The sequence below is a fragment of the Equus caballus genome, chromosome 20 (assembly GCF_041296265.1).
Source record: "Equus caballus isolate H_3958 breed thoroughbred chromosome 20, TB-T2T, whole genome shotgun sequence".
NCBI lineage: Eukaryota > Metazoa > Chordata > Mammalia > Perissodactyla > Equidae > Equus > Equus caballus.
In genome coordinates this window covers 26949153-26970480 of record NC_091703.1, presented here as the reverse complement: position 1 = coordinate 26970480, position 21328 = coordinate 26949153, and the positions used below count along the sequence as shown (strand labels likewise).

Genomic DNA, 21328 nt, shown 5'->3' with positions numbered 1-21328 from the left:
AGTTAATGAATAAATGAATGGGCTGAATAGAGAAGCCCTGAGGGAAGCTGGAGAGTGAGGGTCCAAGATGATGGTGAAGAAATAGCCTCAGATGGGAGAAAGGACATGTGCTCTGTTGAAATCAGAGCAAACAGATCAGGAAGGTCAGGTGCAAGTGGTGGGGCAGGAAGTTTTGGACCTCCTTATTCTATCTTCTCTCTGAGGTGGGGGGTTGCATCACCATCAGAGCTGTGGGGAAAGGATGTGGTGATGAGGATAATGGCTAAAGTTCGCTGATCACAGCCATGTGCTACATCCTTACTGGGTGCTCTCCACAGCTTATCTTATTCCCGAACATTGATCCGAGTGGTGGGTATAATTAATTCAATTTCTAGGTGAGGATAATAGAGTTTCAGAGAGGTGAGGTTACCTTTTTTCCTTTTTCCCAGTAAGTAGGATAAACAGGAGCTTGCAAGGGTGTTGAACAGGCAGAGGAAATGGACACAGTGGTGTGAAACTAAGTGATGCATTTGGGGCACTGCAGGTGGTGTGGTCAGGCCAGTGCAGGGCAGCACATGGCAGGGCCTGTCCGAGGATGGAGCAGACACAGGGAAACTGGATCACTGAGTGCCTATAATGCAAGGATAATACATCCAGGGATTGGACTTTATCTTTTAGGGTATTTTTTCTTCAGTTGAGTTATAAAAGAAACTTTCTTAGACAAAAACTAATTTCTAGAATCCATCTGAAACACATCTTCAAACACTGAGAGAGCCACTTTGAAACTGCAGCACTGAAAGTTAGAATCTGACAGTAGGGGGTTCATTTGTCACTGATGTGATTATAAATATATCAGCGAGCTTAGAAACTGGAACCACTCAGAGATAATTGATTACAAGGAAGTTATCCAGGTGATACAGAGTCTGCTTAGGTTGTGTTTGTTTAGATTAAAAATGACATTAAGGACCAGAAAGGCGGTGTAGTGTTGTGGTTAAGTTCACATGCTCCACTTCAGCCGCCCAGTGTTCGCAGATTGGATCCCAGTTGTAGACCTAGCACCACTAGTCAGGCCACGCTGTGGTGGCATCCCACATAATGTAGAGGAAGATTAGCACAGATGTTAGCTCAGGGACCATCCTCCTCAAACACACATACACAAAAATGACATTAAGACCATTTTTCAAAAAATTTTGAAAATTATTTTAGAATTCACAAATCTCCAAAGTATCCCCCACTCCCCTAACACTACAGAAGGCAATGAGAAGTCACAGGAGGTTTGGGAACTTAGAGAAATGTAACATGATGTCTATTTTAGGAAGTTTACTCTGAAACTCTAGACTGTGATCAATACTGTAATAACTTTGTGGGGGTTTTTAGGTTCTTTGTTTTGGTGAGGAAGATTGTCTCTGAGCTAACATCCATTGCCAATCTTCGTTTTCCTGAGGAAGGTCTGCCTTGAGCTAACGTCTCTGCCCATCTTCCTCTATTTTGTATGTGGGACGCTGGCACAGCATGGATTGATGAGTGATGTGCAAGTCTGGGCCCAGGATCTGAACTCGCAAACCCTGGGTTGCTGAAATGGAGCATATGAACTCAACCATACCCAGCTGGCTGACCTCTGTAACAAATATTAAAGAGCAATATGTTGCTTATTCTCTCTGTTTTCCAGATTTCTTTTCTGTTTCCTGATATTTATTTAAACTAAAAGCCTTAAGAGATAAAAGGTAGCAGTATCTCTCAGAGGAAGGGAAACAGAAACCAAAGAGTTACAGTGGTTTGCTGGTGTCAACTGTGAAGAGAAGGGCTATGGGAAACTGAGTCCCAGGGATCTGTGACAAGAGAATAGAGAAAAATTGGGAGGTATTGTCTATGCTGAGAAGGAATCCTGGGCTAAGCAGTAGAAAGGACTTGCCCTGAGGGGTTAGGAGAGAAAGGAGCCCACCTGGGTGGGTGGAGGCAGCCTTGAGGAATCAAGGGTGCACAGGAGGAAGAGCAGGTGGACAGGAAAGGACATGGAGTTCAGTTTTGGACGCAGGTTTTAAAACCCTTTGAGGCATCCATGAGGTGTGACCAAGAGATGTTGGGATAATATGGGTTAAGTCCAGATTGCGTAGGAGTGAACAAGGCCTCGGGGGAAAGAGTAAAAATAAATGAACCTGTTAAATGATGCAGATTAAGTCTTAGGTTAAAAACAAAAATTCCAATTTACTCACCATCCACTTTCTTGCCTTTTCTCCAGCCTCAAGTAGAACAAAGAAACCTCATGACATAACTGGCACATGAGAGGGTCTTAAATAGTACACAGAGATGAAGTAAGCACAGAACTTACTGAGTTCTCTTTGGAGTTTCTCTGCAAAAGGACGAGAAGTTAATCAGTACCATCCATAGCAGAGGAGGCAGGTCTACTGGGCAAAAGGGTCACTAGGAGACTCCTTCCTGGGCTATGTGCAGTGAGTACTGGGAGCTGTCCCAGAACTAGGAGGACTAGGGAACAGTCAGGGTCACAGGTGGGGAAGGAAATGGAGCAGAGTTGTTGGTGTTGAATGATGAAACACTACATGAAAAATCTCAATGACAGCTTCTGCTGATGCTCTTGATGCTTGTCCTTTCCCTTCCCTCTGTCCAACCCCGTCTACCACAATCTTCTTTGGGCCTCCCTGTCTTGGTCTTCTGATTGCTTTACTTTTCGTCCAGTATTCTCACTCTTTCTTCCAGAGAAGTTTCCAGATGAACCCCATTGCATCCACTAGGAGAAGTCCCAAAAGAAGGAAGAGTGAAGTGTGAGCTTCTGCCCAAGGAAAGTCCTTGAGGAATATTGTGTCTGAGCTGGAATTGTTGAGCATTATTCCTGCAGAGAAAAGCAGAAAAGGGCCAAAGACAGTGTGGTACTGGGGCACACAGAGGATGCCTCAAGGACTTTCCAAGATTCCTGGTCCAGCCCAATGCCAGGGAGGGGCCTGGGTGGGACAGTTCCTCCTGCCTTATCCTATTCTCTCCCACTGGACGGTGATGAAGCCAAGAAACCTTGCGAGTCATTGTAGAAAACAAAAAATCAAAAATCTCTCTGGGAACTTAAATCAGGAAGCCACAAATAACCCCTGAAATATGAAACTGAGATCTGGAGGAATGGGTGGACACTGTTCCCTTTTCCTCAAATCATGGGAAGAAGAGTTTTCCACTGAAAATCATCTTGAACATGGGAGCCACTCAAGTTACATTAAATTGTTAATTTTTGGCAGGGGAGGGACAACAGAGTGAGAAGCCCTGAGGACTAGTCCCATCTCCTCTGCAAACTCCTCATACAGTTTCTGTCAAGCCATCCAAAGTCCCTCTCTCTTAATTTTCTATCTATAAAACAGAGAGTTTGATCATGTTACCTGTGCTATTGACTGTGCTATTGACAGTGAGAAAACCATGAGAAGAGAACTTGACCATTTAGATGAACTTTTATGCATGTATTTCTTGTGAATTCTCCTCTGCACTTAGTGCACAATGGTCATTATGTAAGCATCCCATAAATACTAAGTTGAAAAAATGAGAGTAAATCTTTTGTTTGCCTCTCAGAAAAACGATTCCACATGATGAGAAAGCCTTTTCAAGTGTTGCAAAATCAGTGAAATATCCTATGTATAGAAAAGTTAAATTAACAAAATAAAAACTACCCTTACAGCCAGAACAGAGTCATAAATGGACAGAAATGCAACAGCCTATGGCCAATGCATACCTAACCTGCCTTACTTTGTCCATAACATCATGTTGTAATCAACTTATATTTCTCTTTATTTATTATTTGTCTCCCTGCTCTTGAATGTAAACTTCACAGAGGCAGAAATTTTTCTTTGCTTTGTCTTATGCTGGATTCCCAAAACCTAAAAGAGAAGGTAAGTAGGATTGCCAAATATAATACATTGTATTTATATTTGCTAAATCAGGCAACCTTAAACACAGAGGACTCAAGGTAAATATTAGTGGAATGAATGAATACTGTTTTCCACTTGGAGCTTGAATTTGGAAATAGACAAGCCAAGCAAAGCTCAGGCAAAGGGAACAAGATGAGCAGGGTTGAAGTTATAAGCAGAGACCCCTGTCTATTTGCTGTGAGCCAGACGCTGTGTTGAGTGCAGAGGTTGGGTAGGAGGAGTAAAGAAAAGAATCAGAGAGAGCCCTTCCTTCAAGGAGCCCTCTGACCTCACACTCACACCTCCTGTCTCCTTGAACCACACCCACCTAGCAGTCTCCCCACAGCCCTTTCTCAGATAGTCACATTTCTCTGCTCCTCTGACTGACTCACTCTTTGGATCACTTTGATTCAGGCTCTGGGCTGGGCCAGGGCTTCAGTCAGGACCCTCCTCTGCCTCCAGTAACTCAAAGTGGAATACTGTCAAAGGCAGGAGAGTGTGCAGGGGTTGGATATTGCTACTAGTAGGGCTCTCCTGAGGACTTCATGTAGATTTGTGTCTGGCCTGGGTGCCACATGTCCATGCCTGCCCCCAGTACTGGAACAGATGATGACAGGGAATCACATATCGTCCGTCTTTCAATAGCCACAGCTCAGCATAGAATAACTGAGGCTAAGCAGGCTAAATCCCAGGTGTCTTTTCCTGCCTGAGGAGGGGATTTCTGATGACACAGGATACCCCTTCCTCAGAGCTTCCTTTCATGATCACAGATGCTGTGACTGCATACAGGTTGGCTCCATGTATAACCAAGGATGCAGCCACAGCTGGGATGACCCCTCCCTTGGCATCTCTCCACTGTATTTGGGGCTGAGTAAACCAGCTGGTCGACATACATCCCAGATGGATCCCTCCATCCTTGTAACCCTTCATTTCAATGAGAAGATCAGAACCCAGTGCTGTAGAAGTAAAAATGAGCCTGAATTCTTTGGAGCCTCCTGTATGGATGAGAATCTCAACAGAGATTAGTGGCAGACTCACATTAGACAATTCAAGGGTGGTTTCATTAAGGAGCTGTTTGCAAAAGCATGGTGATGCTGAGGGGAAAACTACATGGGATAGAGTAATACTCCACAGCCAAGAAGAGTGGAGCTATTACCACCCACCCCAAAGGCCCAAAGGGAAGTGGAGAGGAAGCCATTTCAAAGACCTAAAAGAAGAGAGTCCTGTAGAGAGGGCTTTCCTGAGAGGAGCTGTGATCCTCAAGAAGGGAATGCAGCCAGCTAGAGGTGATTCTGCAAGGGGAAAGCCAGGGGGATAAGTACCTTGACCCCTCTCTCCTCTCTCCTTCCACACATTTTCTGCTATGTCTCCCCAGTGACCAAACCCAGGCAGAAGTCACAGGGCAAGAGAGAGCCCTGGGAAAAGAAGAAAAACAACCTATACTCTGTGTTCTCCTGTTGAAAATAGGTAATTTCACAGAACATCAACATCAGACAAGGGCTCTTTGTCACTGTGATGAGTCAAGACAAAAACAAGACCCATTAACAATCATGCTTGAACAACAAGAAAAACAAGAACACAGTCCAAACTACAGTCACGTTCAAACATTTCCCTATTCTGGCTATGAGTGACTACTGCTCCTTGACCAATTACAGCTTTAGCCTCATTCTAGTCTTCCTCCTAGTTAAGGCTTATTGATGCCCAGCCATAGCATCACAACCCCACAGCCTTCCTGACAGCATCCAATACAGAGCAAAGCCACACTTCTGTAAACCCTCCCCTAACTCCCCTAATAAAAAAGTCCACATTCTACACCATGCTTCTCTAACACCCTCTCACTGTGACAGCCCATGGTTTCCACATGGTGTACATTCTCCTTCCCTGCAAAAACTAATAAACACAAATTGGTCAATACCAGGTGTATTTCTGGAGGTCTTTGTTTGGAGAACATTGGCAGCACAGATGCTGTCCTACAGGTCAGCCTCCCAGGGCCCACAACAGTGTGCACTGGAGGGGCCACAGAAGCGATCTGAAACACAACTGAACCCAAATAACTGCATGCTATCTCTGAAAAGATATTTCCTTATCCTTCATATCCCCGACCACCTACTTCCCTGCAAAGACCCAGGTGGCCAGCATGAGGGCATTCACCCCAGGACCCACTCAGGGTGAAGTACAGTCACTAGTGTGGCAATTTGTGATCCTCCTCTACCAAAATGTCTCCTTGGGAGTCTCTTAACCTTTGGGTTGTAACATGGAAAACCACCCAGAAAAGTATGTAATGTTAAATGTACGTACATTTAACATAAATGTTATGTTTGTGGTCTTATATGTATGTACACTAACCATAACCCCTCAGGAAATCCTCAGCTCTACTGTCCAAAGATGGTCAGAATCTTTCCCTTTTCCACACTTCCCGTGCTAGATCAGGTCAAAGCCTCCACCATCACACTCTGATTAATGCAGGACCATCCTCTCTGAGTCCCCTGATTCCCCCTGTGTCAACTCTAGTCCATGCTCAACACAACGGCCAGAACATTCCCTGAGTCACATCATGTCACTCCTCTGCTCAGCACCTTTCAGTAGCCCCTAGTTCACTCAGAGTAGATGCTGAAGTCCTCACCACGGCCCACGTGGCCCTCTGGGACCTGCACGTCTCACTTCTCCCCTATTCTCCTCATCTGCTGCAACTCCACTTTCCTTCCTGCTGGCCCTTGAACAGGCCGGCACAGAGAGCCTCAGCCCTGTCTCTTCCATCTCCCTGGAACTCCCCTGGAACTCTCTCCCACAGATATCCACAAGACTCACTCCATCACCTCCTTCAAGTCTTTCCTCTAAAGTCAGTTCCTCCATGAGACCTTCTCCGACCAAAGCATTATGGCAAACTGCTCCCATCCCCTGGGCCTGCTCTCTTTTCCCCAATGAATTTTCACTATCCAACATATCCTGTGTTTATTGTCTATCTCCACCTGCTCAAATGGAAGCTCCAAAAAGCAAGAATATGGGTTTACTTTGTTAACTGCTGTGCAACAAAACTTTACAACATGAAACCCTCAGTAAATAGTTGTTGAATGAGAGAATGCATGAGGGAGTAACATATTATCCTATCAATACTCAGTAGCATTTTAAATAGGTTTAGATGATCATATTAATTGGTTGTCATCCAACAGGAGGGGAAGTGGAGAGTTGTGAAGACAAGCATCTGCCTCGTTAATGATGTGCTCTTTTGGTCTGTCTTAGAGAAAGAGCCCACTTTCCTGTGATTCCACTGGGACTTGCCCATACTAATGTATTTATTACTATTTTTTGATGAAGTTGTTTCACGTAGCCAGCATGCCCTGGATATGCATGTAAGAGTGTTACAACTCAATGTGCCTCAATACACTTGTTTACAATTGTCCTTTGGAGGAGAAACATCCCTGGGGAGGAAATTATTCCTTTCCTATCTTCCCTTCCCCAGATGTTCACCAATATTTCTTGGAAGATGCTCCCTGGGCTCACCAGCAATGGATAAGTTCCCTGGTCTTAGTCTTTCCACTGCTAGAGAAGCGCTTTTAGAAGCAGAGATATAAGAGCTGGCATTTGCAAAGAAGGGACAAATATGTCAAGCTAGGAGCACACAGCAGTCCAACAAACCTCATGCCTCTACAAACTACTGAGGTTCTCTAGCTCAGAGGAAAGGCTACTGCAACTCCCAACTCCCTGCCCAGAGCTCACAACTGTATCTTGGCTCAGAAAAACACCTCCACCATCTTTTAGGCATAGTCTGAGGAATGACTGTGAACCTTTCTGATAATGGAAAGTGGGGCTTTCGACAGCTGGCAAGGCTTGATTCTAGCCAGAGTTCTAGCTTGGCTTCCATCCTAACCACCTCAGAATTGGCTGCATACCTAGATAGTGGAGAGCCTGAGAGCAGGCCTAGGTGGATTACTCAGAGATGAGACTGAGAACTCTGGACCTAACCCCTCCCTTCTCCCTTGGTCTTCTTCCATCATGTATCCTCTCCTTCCATGAAGATGTCAGCTACAATGGAGAGCCAATAAATGACATAAGGGTGTGCCCATCAGGGAAGCTACACTGTGGACTCCTGCATGCCGAACCCATGGCCATCAGTAAGTTCAAATCACACACCCATGAGACTTTGGTTAAGATTCAGGCAGTTTCCTGGCAGAGGCTCTGGTGTCAGTCAGGGTCTAAACCCACCGCTTCTTAGTCACAAGGTTAATGAACAGGAAACCTAGGAATGAGCCCAGTCTCACTCATTTTACTTTCGTTCATTCAACAAACATTTAGAGAGTACACACTATGTGCCATACCCAGTATGTGTTATGTGTAGGAACAAAAAGTGTGTGGGAACTAGGTAATGACACTCTCATTCACAAGCCTTGTGATCTCGGTGATGTGCCACAAACTATTTGAACTCCAGTCACTGATGAAAGAAGGTGAAATATGAACTTCAGAACATGCATAATTGGCAGAACAATTCCACTTCCAGATATCTAGTCCAGCAAAGTGCTTGCATGGGTCCAGAGAAAAGCATGTGTAAGGATGACACGGCAGCATTATTTTTAAAACCCAAAAATAGATAAACAGCCTAATTGGCCAGCAGTAGGAGACTGGTTAGTTAGATAATGGCTCATCTCAATGAAGGAATTCAATATGGCAGTTGAGACTAGTTTACAGTCAGATAACCCAGATACTCAACACATATTAAGTGAACGAAAAACACATTGCAGAACAATACTAATGATTCTATTATAAAACACAAACAAAGCTATAAATTTGTACATACATGTTTGTAGATACGTGTAATTGCTTTAAGAGAGGTCTAAAAGGGTACATGCTACGTTGAGTTTTGGGGGATTGAGTAAAAGATACTTTTGTCCTTTGTGCCCTCTACTTTGAAAGTCATTTGAATGATTTAAATTTGAAAAGTTTTCATGTTTAACTTGACAATTAAAAATTGCTACAAGTAATTATAGCGACTGCAACATATTAGTTGTTCAGAAAATACCAACTCCTCCAAAACAAACCAGCGTGAGGCCCCAGTCATAGTACCTGTAAGTTCGGGAACTGCCGGGGGACAAGGGAACAGAAGTCTGTGCAGCTGATGCTCCTTCAGACCCTTGTCTTAAACATGGGCACAAGCTGAGACAAAATATTGCCTTTCAGTACATCCTCTGCCTTTCAATTTATTTGTTGTCCTCAGGTGGAGATTATGGTTAAACCTATTTTTAAGGAGATTTATTGTTTTTTGCTCCCAATTATAGACAATCTTAAAATAGAGAAAAATATAATAGAATAAAATTTAAATAAGCAGTGATGGTAATCCTATACCTCACTTCATGGGAATGTACTTACTTCTGGAAATATTTTGGCCATATATATCAAACCTCTTGGAAAGCTTTCATCCTTTGATCTAAAAATATTATGTGTAGGAATTACTCTTAAAGAAAAGAAATTAGGTGCTAAGACAAAGGTTTATGTTTAAAGCTGTTGATCATCATAAAATATTCAATAGCAAAGTCTAGATACAATTTAAATATCCAAAGTGGGTCCAATTTTGTTATAATTATAGTAAAAAACTCTTTATTAAACACATCTTTCCCAATGACTGTATGGAAATCCCTTTATGATTGGACAATGTGCTGTTTATCCATCCTCCAATTGTAGATATGTATATGTAAGTTGTATATGTAGGTTGGTTAAGTTTTTTTATGTTACAAATAATTCTGTAATGAACATCTTTACATACAAATCTTTAAGGCACCTCTTTTTAGAATCTCTTAGGATACATTCCCAGAGATGACCAGGAGAGAATGTAAGAGTCCTTTACTCCTTTCTGACCACAGTAAGTTCCTAAGAGAATGCAGTTGGCAAGTTTCTTTATTCAGGTTGTCTCCCTCCCACCAAATTTCCCAATGCAGGTCCTTACCTTTTACACTGCCTCCTGCCCCCACCACCCATTCCCTCACCACAAACATAAGCACCAAAACCCTTTCTCTGTGTGAGGACTTCCCTGTACCCATTCTCAGCTTTTTAGCCTCTGTCCTTTCAGGGCCTGTGGCCCTGGCTTTTACCAACTTCCCCCACTTACCCCCTGGCATTTCCATCTGAAGATCACAGCCGACAGAATGAAGGGACTCAGTAGTTCTCCATTATAGCTACCATTGGCTCTCAAAGAAAGGGAAAAGAAGTAAAGGCTACTCACTGTGAGAAATAGTAACAGAGTCTTTCTTTGGGAGAATTAGTTTTTTGATTGTCTCAGCGGGGGCAGTTGCTGGGAGACACCAGTGGGGAAGGATAGAATGAAAACTGAAACTATATTGGATTGTACACAAAGAAGAAAACCTCCAGCCTTCATTCCCACACTATTTGCGTCTCTCTGTGTTTACTCGTTTGAATCATTCATGTGTATGTTTGTGTATAATCAGTATTCCATTATATAAACCTATTTTGTGACTTTTATATCATAAAAGATTTATCAGCAGAGCTAAGAAGAAAAAATACAAGATTTTAATGTGTGAGGAGAAGAAGATGTGCATTAATTAAAATGTTTCCGTGGCTGTTCGCTAACATCTGTGTAGGTGGGCACATGGAGGAAGACATCTTTTACAACAGAGCCAAATGGAAGTATGAATGGAAAGAAAACTAGATCTACTCTACCTTTTCAGTACCTCTCAAACTCAAGTCTCAGATCCACGACCACATCATCTAATTTTCAGGTTTCCAGAGGCAATGCTACCAGTCACTGATGGACATGTCTTACATTTGCAGAACATTCTTCTTTGGAGTGTTGCTGAGCAGTGTCCTTCACCCTCTGTGCCTTGTTTGTGCTACATTTGTATTTTCACATGTATTTGTTTCTACTCTGCCTGCAGGATTCTGTATTCTCTGAGGTTAGACTCTGGATAGGCTGTGAATGCTGTTGCTATAAGGTGTCTTTGGGACAAACTGGTTGTACCTGTGGCCTAGAGCCTCCCAAGATACTTATTTGCATCTCAAGGTAATGGTGAACGCTCTTAGGGCTTTGTTGTGACCTTGGCTGATAGAATTTGATTATATTCTAACTATTTGTATTTAGGCTCTGCTGTAGACATGCCTAGTTGCTTGTGCCATATCTCTCCCCTTCTTCTTCTTAGTAATCAAACCTGGTTTTTGGGGGGTCCTGCACTGTGCCCACCCCCTTTGTAGGTAGGAGAGACCAAGGGGCTAAGTTCCAGCCAAGGATTTTTAGGTGGAAGTTATTGGGTTGTGTTTCTCAAGGGAGGTGCATATATCCTACTTTCTTCCTTCCTTTTGCCTGGAACATGGTCTTTGGAGCTGGAGTGCAAAACATATCTTATGACCATGAGGCAACCTTGAGAATAGAAGGAACATGCTGAGATGGCAGAGCATAAAGACAGAAGGAGTCTGTGGCATGGATGCTGCTCTGAGGTGCCAGGCCAGCTCTGGTCTGCTGCTCTCTGAATTCATTTTATATGAAAGGGAAACAACCCTTGTGTTTTTAAAGACAGGGGTACATCTGGTCTCTGTTATCAGCAGCAAAATACACATCTTATCTCCTCGCCCCCCTCCATCAACACTTTATCATGAAACTTTTCAAAGATAGATCAAAATTAAGAGTATTTTTGGAAGAACACCATATATATCTACTATCTAGAATCAACAGTGAATATTTTACCATACTTGTATTATTATAATGTATCCTTAGGTTTATCCACCTATTGATTCATATTTATTTATTTTTTCCATCCTTATTTATTTATTTCTTTGGTGTCTTTAAAGCAAGTTTCACACAAAATGCACTTTCCCTTGGAAACTTCAGCACACCTGTCAGGTAGAAGAACACAGTTCTGAAATACTTGGTGCAACAATGTTGCATTTGCAAGATAAATGTAGGAGTACCTTCAGTTATATGATCTAAAATGATCAGCGGGGTATTTTTATCTGGGTATCTTTAGCTCCTAAATGCTTACTCACCCCCAATGATACTGACAATCTGTCCCCAGGTACCTGGCCATTACTGATAAGAGTCAGGCTCCCTCCAGGAGGCAGTGTAAGCAGAGACTCCAGGACTGCCTCTCAGGAACAAGTTGAGACAGGGACAAGCACTGCCCCAGGGCCCTTCTGTCCATTCCCTGGCATCTGCTGAGAGAAGTGCTCTCTTCTCCTCTGAAACCCCAGGCAGGGAATCGATGTTCTGGAGGAACTATAAGATATAGGGCCTCACAAATCACTTGACGAAAAGCAGCAATAAAATTGCTTGTGAAAAAAGTTGTGGGGCCAGCCTGGCACCATAGTGGTTAAGTTTGCGTGCTCCACTTTGGTGATCCAGGGTTCGTGGGTTTGGATCCCGGGTGCAAACCTACACACTGCTCATGAAACCATGCTGTGGTGGTGTCCCACATACAAAATAGAGGAAGATTGGCACAGATGTTAGCTTAGTGACAATCTTCCTCAAGCAAAAAGAAGATTGGTAACAGATGTTAGCTAAGGGCCAAACTTCCTCACCAAAAAAACTAAATAAAAGAAAGAAAGAAAGAAAGAAAGAAAGAAAGAAGATATAGAGATGGCCAACAGGCACATGAAAAGATGTTCAACATCACTACTTATTAGAGAAATGAAAATCAAAACTACAATTAGATATCACCTCACATGCATCAGAATGGCTATATTTAATAAGAAAAAAAATAACGTGTTGGAAAGGATGTGGAGAAAGGGGAACCCTCATACACTGTTCGTGGCAATGCAAACTGGTACAACCATGGTGGAAAACAGTATGGAGCTTTCTCAAGAAATTAAAGGTAGAAATACCATATGATCCAGCTATTCCACTACTGGGTATTTACCCAAAGAACATGTAATCAATAATTCAAGAAGTTTTATGCACTCCTATGTTTATCACATTATTATTCACAATTGCCAAGATGTGAAGCAACCCCAAAGCCCATCAATGCATTAACGGATAAAGAACACATGTTTTATATACACAATGGAACACTACTCACTCATACAAAAGAAAATATTGTGCCATTTGCAAGAACATGGATGGACCTTGAGGGTATTATGTTAAGCGAAGTAAGTCAGACAGAGAAAGACAAACACCCCGTGATTTCACTGGTGTGGAAGAAAAACAACTAAATACACAGAAAGGAGAACAAATAGTGCTTACTAGTGGAAAAGTGGGTTGGGGAAGGGCTAAAAGGTAAAGAGACACATATGTACGGCGACAGATAAAAAGTAGAGTATTGGTGCTGAATTAATTAATTAATTAGTTAACGTTAAAAAAAGACCCCAAAGAAGCACCTGAAAATGTAGCAGGTGAAATGTTCTTGGCAACCGACACAGAACAAAAAATTTTCTCTTAAAATATTGTATTAAAAAAAGATGAGACCCTTAAAAGCTATGCCTTTTTATCCAAGAACTATTTTGTTGCTGTATCCATAAATTTTGATATCATGTTTTTCTTGTCTTCAAGTAGTCTAACTACAGCTTTTCTGTCCTTTTCCATAATTGTTATTAAGGATAATTTATATTTATTTACTTACTTTGTTCCTTTTTCTGTATTCCAGAGAATTTGGCTTGTACAAATTCTTCTTTTGGGACTTTATTGAGCTTGTGACTTATTGTGTAATAATAACAGCTAATATTAAAAAAGGGTACTATTTAGAAATATTTTAAGAAGTTGTTTATATGCAGATTTTATTTAATTCTCACAATAATCCTATGATATAGGTATGATTGTTATCCTAATTATACAGATGAAGACATTGATGTTTAGAGAAATTGAATGACTTACCCAAGATTACACAGTTCTAAGAGCCACTCGTTAAGCCCAAGATAAAAGCCAAATTAAAGATCAGGCAAATTGGCAATGACCCAGGTTACCACGTTATAAAGGGGGATTTATTACTTTGCCATAGAAAAGTACCACACACTGGGAGGCTTAATCAACAGACAGATGTTGCCTCAAAGTTATGGAGGCTGGAAGTCTAAGATCAAGGTGTTTTCAGGATTGATTTCTTCTAAGAGATGTGAGAGAAGGCTGTGTTCCATGTTTCTCTCCTACGTTATGATGGTTTGTTGTCAATTTGGCATTCTTTGGCTTAGAGAAGCATCACCCTGATCTCTGCCTTCATCTTCACATGGCATTCTACCCTGTGCCTGTCTCTGTTTGCAAATCTGCCTTTTTTTATAAGAACACCAGTCATACTGGATTAGTGCCCACATTAATGGCTTCATCTTAACAAATTACATTTACAATGATCCTATTTCCAAATAAGGTCACATCCTGAGGTACTGGGGGTTAGGATTTGAAAATATAAACTTTGGGGGTTACAATTCAGCACCTAACAAGCGGTAAATCCCCATAGAAATGAATCAAAAATCAGTTTTCAGGTCATTCAGGTTTCTGAACAGAGCTCCTTAAGTCACTGCTGCCCTGTAACTGGTACTGCTCTGAAGGAATAGACAGAGCTTCGAGAGGTCATAAAAAACAGATAAAACTCCTCGCCAGAGTTGAGATGTCTCTTCTATAGTTTTCCTTGCGATAAACATAGGTAAGTCATTTGATGTGACTACGGGCAGTGCCACCATCTCTGAGATTAGCTAGGAACTTGTGCCTGATACTGTTTGCTGCAGCAGCTACAATTTTGAAACTAAATGAGGCAGAGTGCTGTTTATTGATAATAAATCATTTATTCTATAAAAATAAGTTTACACATTTCAAAAGTCCCTCCAAGAAATTATCCAGTCATAATATCATGTTTAAAGATGATACATGTTTAAAGGCAATACATACCCAAAGATATGCATGTCTATGTTCCCCAAAAACCATGTTCTGAAAAGTTCTTAATATCACCATTCCAAACAGGAAACAACTTGAATCTTGTCAACAGAATAATGGGTCAACAGTACGATAACTATCTCAAACATAATGATGAGCAAAAGAAGCCAGACATAAAAGAGTATACACTGTATGATCCTACTCATCTCAGTATCAAAACATGGACAAGCAGTTGTTGATGTCAGGGACATTTATCCTCAGGGGAGCTTGTGACTGGAAGGGACAAGATGGGACAGCTCTGGGGTACTGGTGTGGTTCTAGTTTTTGATCTGGTTACTGATTGCACGGAATGTTCAGTTTGTGAAAAAATATTGATCTACGACCTTATGACATAGATATTTTTCTTTAAGTGTATTATACTTTAATGAAAACTTAAAAATAAATGAGAATATTATATCTCTAAAGAAGAAATAAAAAATAAAAATACAAAAAGTTAAAATGTGTTAGTAGGGAGTTCATTCGTCACTGACGGGATTATAAACATAGCAGTTGGCTTGGAAACTAGAAGCACTCAGCGATAATTTATTACAATGATGTTAACCATTGCCATATACAGTCTGCTTAGATTGTGTTTGTTTAGATTTAAAGTGACAGTAAGGCAAATTTTCAAAAAAATGTGGAAATTATTTTAGAAATTACAAATCTCCATAGCATCCCCCACTCCAGTAAGACTGCAGGAGCCAATGGGAAGTCACAGGAGGTTTGGGAACTCAGAGGAGTGTAATCAGATGTCTGTTTGAGGAACATGACTCTGAAAATTCGGAATATGATCAATTCTGTGGGATCCTTTTCATCTTCCATCCAATCCTTCCCCTGTCAACTTACATAAACAAAGCAAACACCCAGATCCAGGGTGGCTTAATGACTCTTTTCCTTAACATCCCCTACCACAGTGACAGCTGTGGACTTCTCTGACTAAACTTGTGACTGTTATTCCAACTCACTGCCAGTATTCTTCACACCCAACATTGCCTTCCCAATCATTGTAATGTGAAAACATATTTAACAACGTTGAGGATTATGGAGAAGAATAATGCCTCCCAAATCTATGTCACTTCCCATTCTTTAATCTGTTGACATTTTCTTCAATTGCATTAGAAGTGCTGTGCATATGTAGCTTTTGGCCCCTAAGACATAGACATAGAAACACACCTGCTCCTCTGTAAAGAATTCTTGAGCCTCCCATCACCATCTCACATTAAAACCAGGGAGTTCTCCTAAATGAAGATGATCACAGAAGAGGAGAGGAAGAATCTCTCCTTTATTCCTCCTAACTTTGCTCCTTCTTGGGAAAAGATCATGCTTCAGAATCCTGTTGTACCCTCTCTCTAAGACCCCAATAATAACACCCAGTAGTTATTCAGTGCTCCCCCTGCTCTAGGGGCTGTGTGCCTCCCCATGACTCAAGTGAGCCCCAGGGGGTGAGTTTTTGTTTATCCTTTATTGCAAGAAACCTGCCACAGAGGTATTATGATCCCAATTTTTGCAGGAAACAGGCTGGATCAAAGTACTGGGCTAGTGAGCTGCAAAGCCAGGGTTGAACCTGGCTCTGTCTGACTGTGAAGCCTGACCTCTGAACTTTTTCTGTCATTCATCAGACCCTCCCCTCATTGCTTTGCCCTGTTTTGATCCTCAGCTAAGACTGGCACAGGCCGCTGGTGACCACAGCCAGCCAATGAGAGCAGGAGAGAAAAGTGTCAGCCAGCTGAGAACACATAACAGTGCAAAGGTCCTTGGCCAAAGCGCAGGAGGTCTCTGTCCTGCCCCCTGAGTTTACTTGCCCAAAGAGTAACATGAAAGGGATGATATGAGTTTCTTGTTCTCCCTCAGGGTTTCACCCAGAATGTTCCTTGCCAATCTCTCCTTTCTCTTTCTGCTTCCTCTGTCTTTCAGAACCTCCGGCTGAGTGATATGAAATGTTGAGTCTCTGGCATTTGACAGGTTTGGGTCACAGGAGCAGAAGAGCCTGGCTCAGAGGAGGGACCAGGAGAGGCCAGGCTCGGGGGTGCATAGTAGCCTCCACTCTCTGCCTGCAGAGACAGGTCAGCTGCAGATCTAGCAAAACACTGCCGCTGAGATGGGAGAAGGGCAGAGTCAGGGAGGTGACAAGGCCTCAAAATAAGCAGAAGTGTGAAAGGAGAGAAGCCAGGGTGGAGAGCTGCCCCAGAAAGGACACCCAGGTGGCCTGGGAAAAATGGAGCCTTGTTAACAGGAGCCTTCTCGACACTTGGTAAGTCCCTAGACCAGCTAAGGTTTTATAATCTTCCTCCTCAAGGTTCTAGGTTGGAGTTAAAGCAGACAAGTTCATTCAAAAAGCAGCATCATTTGTGTGCCAGGGATTGTACGAGGAGCTAGAGATGTGATCCTTCTGGCCAAGAATTCACAGGCAAGTCATTCAAACAGCAAAAAGTTACCATTTACCATGTATCTGAAATCATTCTAAGTGGTTCACACATGTGTGAAATCCTGAGTCCTTAGGACAACCCTCGGAGGCAGGCACTGTTCCTCTTACCATCACCATCCTCATCATGCCCATTTTACAGATGCAGGAAGTGATGCAGAAAGAGATTAAGTAACTTGTCACAATTAGATAGGAGTGACTCTTTCTAGACTTTGAAATCAGGCTATTGGATCCCAGAGTCTGCTGGGGGCCAAACAGCACAGACTATACTAACAAGGAGCCATGTGTTGGTGCCATGATAGTGATGGGAGAGACCAGTGAGACTTCCAGGAAGGGGCAGCCTCTGAGGTGTGACTTGGAGAAAAGGAGAGAGAGAGTGACTAATATAGATAGTATCCAAGTTAAAATTTAATTTTCAGATAAACAGTAAATAATTTTTTTAAGAATGTTTAAATATTGCATGGGACAAATATAAATTAGTACCTTGTATTTTTATTTGCTAATCTGACAACACTACACATCAGTCAGGCGTTTGCTTGTATAAAGACTGCGTGTCAGGGGTTGAGGGTGTGGAGAAGATGAGACTGTAGAGCCAGATGGGGGCAGGTCATAGAGGGCCTTGGACACCATGTGTAGTATTTTATACTTTATTCTCATGGAAGGATTTAAGTGAAGAGGGAATCAGAGGCCTAGGTTGAATGTATGTTCTGTGAAGGTCTCAGGACAATGTGGTGGAAGGACAGTTAAGGAAACAGGAAGTAGCAAAACTACTGTGACAGTCCAGGGGGGAACTTACAGTAACATGGACAGAGGCCACAGGACTGAAGAGGAGGGGCATTTCCAAGAGGTTATAAAGAGAAGGAAACAGGGCTGGCTTCACAGGGTGTCACCTGTGCAGTTGCACAGGACCCTACGCTCAGAAGGGCCCCACACTTGGTTTAATGCTCTGCTGTTGCCATCTTGGAATTCTTAATAATTTTATCTGAACTTGTGGGGTTTTAAAATTAAGATACAGTTTACATATAATACTATATTTGTTTCAGATCTACAACGTAATGACTAAATATTTGCATACATTATGAAATGATCATAAGAAGTCTCGTTAACATCCATTACCCACATGGAGTTACAAATGGTTTTCTTGTGATGAGAACTTTTACAATCTACTCTCTTAGCCACTTTCCAGTAACAATCCAGTATTATTAACTACAGTCACCATGCTGTATTTTACATCCCCATGACTTATTTATTTAGTAACTGGAAATTTGTACCTTTTGACTCCCTTCATCCATTTCACCCACCTCTACCCCCAACCCCTGCCTCTGGCAACCAACAGTCTGTACTCTGTATCTAAGAGTTCAGGTTCTTGGACTTTTTAGAGATTCAACATACAGGTGAAGTCATATAGTATTTTTCTTTCTCTATCAGACTTATTTCATTTAGCTTAATGAGGTCCAATTACGTTGTCACAAATAAAATTTTCTTCTTTCTTATGACTAAATAATATTTTCTTTACCACATTTTCTTTATCCATTCTTCCACCATTGGATGCTTTGGTTGTTTCCAAATCTTGTCTATTGTAAATAATGCTGCGATGAACATTGGGCACAAATAGCTTTTCAAGTTAGTATTACTGTTTTCTTCAGATAAATACCTAGACGTGGAATTGCTGAATCATATGGTAGTTCTATTGTTAATTTTTTGAGGAACCTCCATACTGTTTTCCGTAGTGGCTACACCAATTTACATTCCCACCAACAGTGCACAAGGGTTCCATTTTCTGCACGTCCTCACCAACACTAGTTATTTCCTGTCTCTAGATGATCGCCATTCTATTAGGTGTAAGGCAATATCTCATTGTGGTTAGGATTTGCATTTCCCTGATCATTAGTGATGTTGAGCACCTTTCCATGTACCTGTTGCCCATCTGTATGTCTTCTTTGGAAAAATGTCTATTTGGTTCCTCTGCCCATTTTTAAGTTGGATTGTTTGTTTTCTTTACCACTGAGTTGTATGAGTTCTTTATATATTTTGGATAGTTACCCCTTGTCAAATATATGATTTATGAACATTTTCTCCAACTCAGTAGGTTGTCTTTTCACTTTGTTGGTGGTTTCCTCTGCTGTGCAGTTTTCAGTTTGATCTAGTCCCACTTGATTATTTTTGCTTTTGTTGCCTTTACTTTTGATGTCAAGCATGGCAACACCTGTTTTTTTTTTTTTTTTTTTTCACAATTAGCTTGGAGTATCATCTTCCATACCTTCACCCTCAGTCCGTGTTTGTCTTTGGGGCTAAGATGTGTTTCCTGGAGGCAGCATATTGTTGGGTCTTGTTTTTTAATCCATCCTACCACTCTGTGTCTTTTGATTGGAGAATTCAACGCATTTACATTTAGAGTGATTATTGACATCTGAGGGCCTAATGCTGCCATTTTGTTTCACATTTTCCAGTTCTCCTGCATTTCCTCTGTTTCTCTTCCATGTATTTTGGACTAGCAATTCAGTTAGGTAGTGTTCTATGCTGGTTTTCGTAGTTTTCTCCTTATTTATAATTTGTATCTCTGTTCTAATTATTTGTTTATTGGTTACCATGTGGTTTGCATAAAAAATCTCATAGATGAGATTGTCCATTTTCTGATAGCCTCTTATTTTCTCAGACTAAACTGGTTCCATAGCTTTCCTCTTCTGCTTCTAAGTTGTTATTGTCACACCTTATTTCATCTTGCATTGTGAGTTTGTTATTAAAATGACAAGATTATATTTGTTCTTGGTGTTTTCCTTCCTTTTATCTTTACTCTTATAATTAAGCACTTGCTAACCTGTTCTGATGGAGAGCTGCAATCTTCTGATTTTGTCTATCTACTTATCTCCTTGCTCAGGGTTTTGTAACACCTTTCCTTTTTTTTTTCAGCTATGAGGGCCTTCCTGAGGATTTCCTGCATGTGGGGGCAGTTCTTGTGGCAATGAACTCCCTTAACTTTTCTTTATCTTGGAAAGTTATTATTTCTCCATCACATTTGAAAAATATTTTCCCTGGATAGAGTATTCTTGGCTGAAAGTGTTTTTCTTTCAGAATTTTGAATATGTCATTCCATTTTCTCCCAGCCTGTAAGGTTTCTGCTGAGAAACCCACTGACAGCCTGATAGGTGTTCCTTTGTGGATAATTTTCTTCTGCCTTGCTGCCCTTAATATTTTTTCTTTGTCATTGCCTTTTCCCAGCTTTACTACTGTATGCCTTGGGGTTGGTCTTTTTACATTGATAAAGTTTGGAGATCTATTGGCTTCTGTAAGGTGGATTTCCAGCTCTCTCCCAAGTTTTGGGAGTTTCTCAGCTATTTATTTCTTTGAACTATCTTTCTGCTCCATTCTCTTTCTCTTTTCCCTCTGGGATACCTATAATCCTTATGTTGCATTTCCTAATTAAGTCGCATATTTTTCAGAGAGTTTCTTCATTTCTTTTTAGTCTTAGCTCTCTCCTCTTCTATCTGAAGCATTTCTACATTCCTGTCCTCCAGACTGCTGATGCTATCCTCCATATTATCAGCACCACTGTTTAGGGAATCCAGATTTTTCTTTATCTCATCCATTGTGTTCTTCATCTCCAACATTTCTGATTGGTTCCTCTTTATAGTTTCAAGCTCTTTTGTGACATAGCTCCTGAACTCGTTGAGTTGTCTATCTGTATTATATTTTAACTCATTGAGTTTTTTAATGAAAACTATTTTGAATTCTTTGTCATTTAGGTTATATATTTCTGTGTCTTCAGGATTGATTTTTGGGTACTTGCCATTTTCCTTCTATTCTGGAGATTGAATATATTTTTTCATACTGCTTGATGGCATGGATTTGTGCCTCTGCATATAGATAGAATTTGGTCACGGTTTCTGCTTACTGCCACTGGGGAGAAGGGCCAGGAGCTGGGTCTTCTATTCCCACTAGGATCCCCTCCAGCTGTTCCTCTCCAAGCCTAGGCCACCTCTTGGGATCACAGTGGCCCTGTGGGGTCTCCCACTAACTGTGGGAATAATCACACGGGGGCTTCAGGTTGCTGCCACATGCCTCACAGACCCATCAAGAAAATGTGCTCCCCTCTTAGGCACTGCCTCAGTGGTATGGGATTCTGAGGCGGCTGGGAGCTTGATCGCCAGATTCATGGCTCTGCCACCATCTGGTCCTAGGTCATACCAGCTATTATGCTTG

General features: G+C 41.6%; 1 protein-coding gene across 1 annotated transcript in view; it reads right to left on the bottom strand.

The window, feature by feature from the left end:
* Positions 1-21328, bottom strand: part of LOC100068447 (butyrophilin subfamily 3 member A3) — an 89013-nt gene that overhangs the window by 11385 nt on the left and 56300 nt on the right. The window contains exons 9-10 of the transcript XR_011429621.1: positions 2309-2329; positions 2193-2219 (exon numbers count right to left, since the gene is read on the bottom strand). The gene's annotated coding sequence lies outside the window, so the exon portion shown is untranslated. The remainder of the gene's footprint in view (positions 1-2192; positions 2220-2308; positions 2330-21328) is intronic.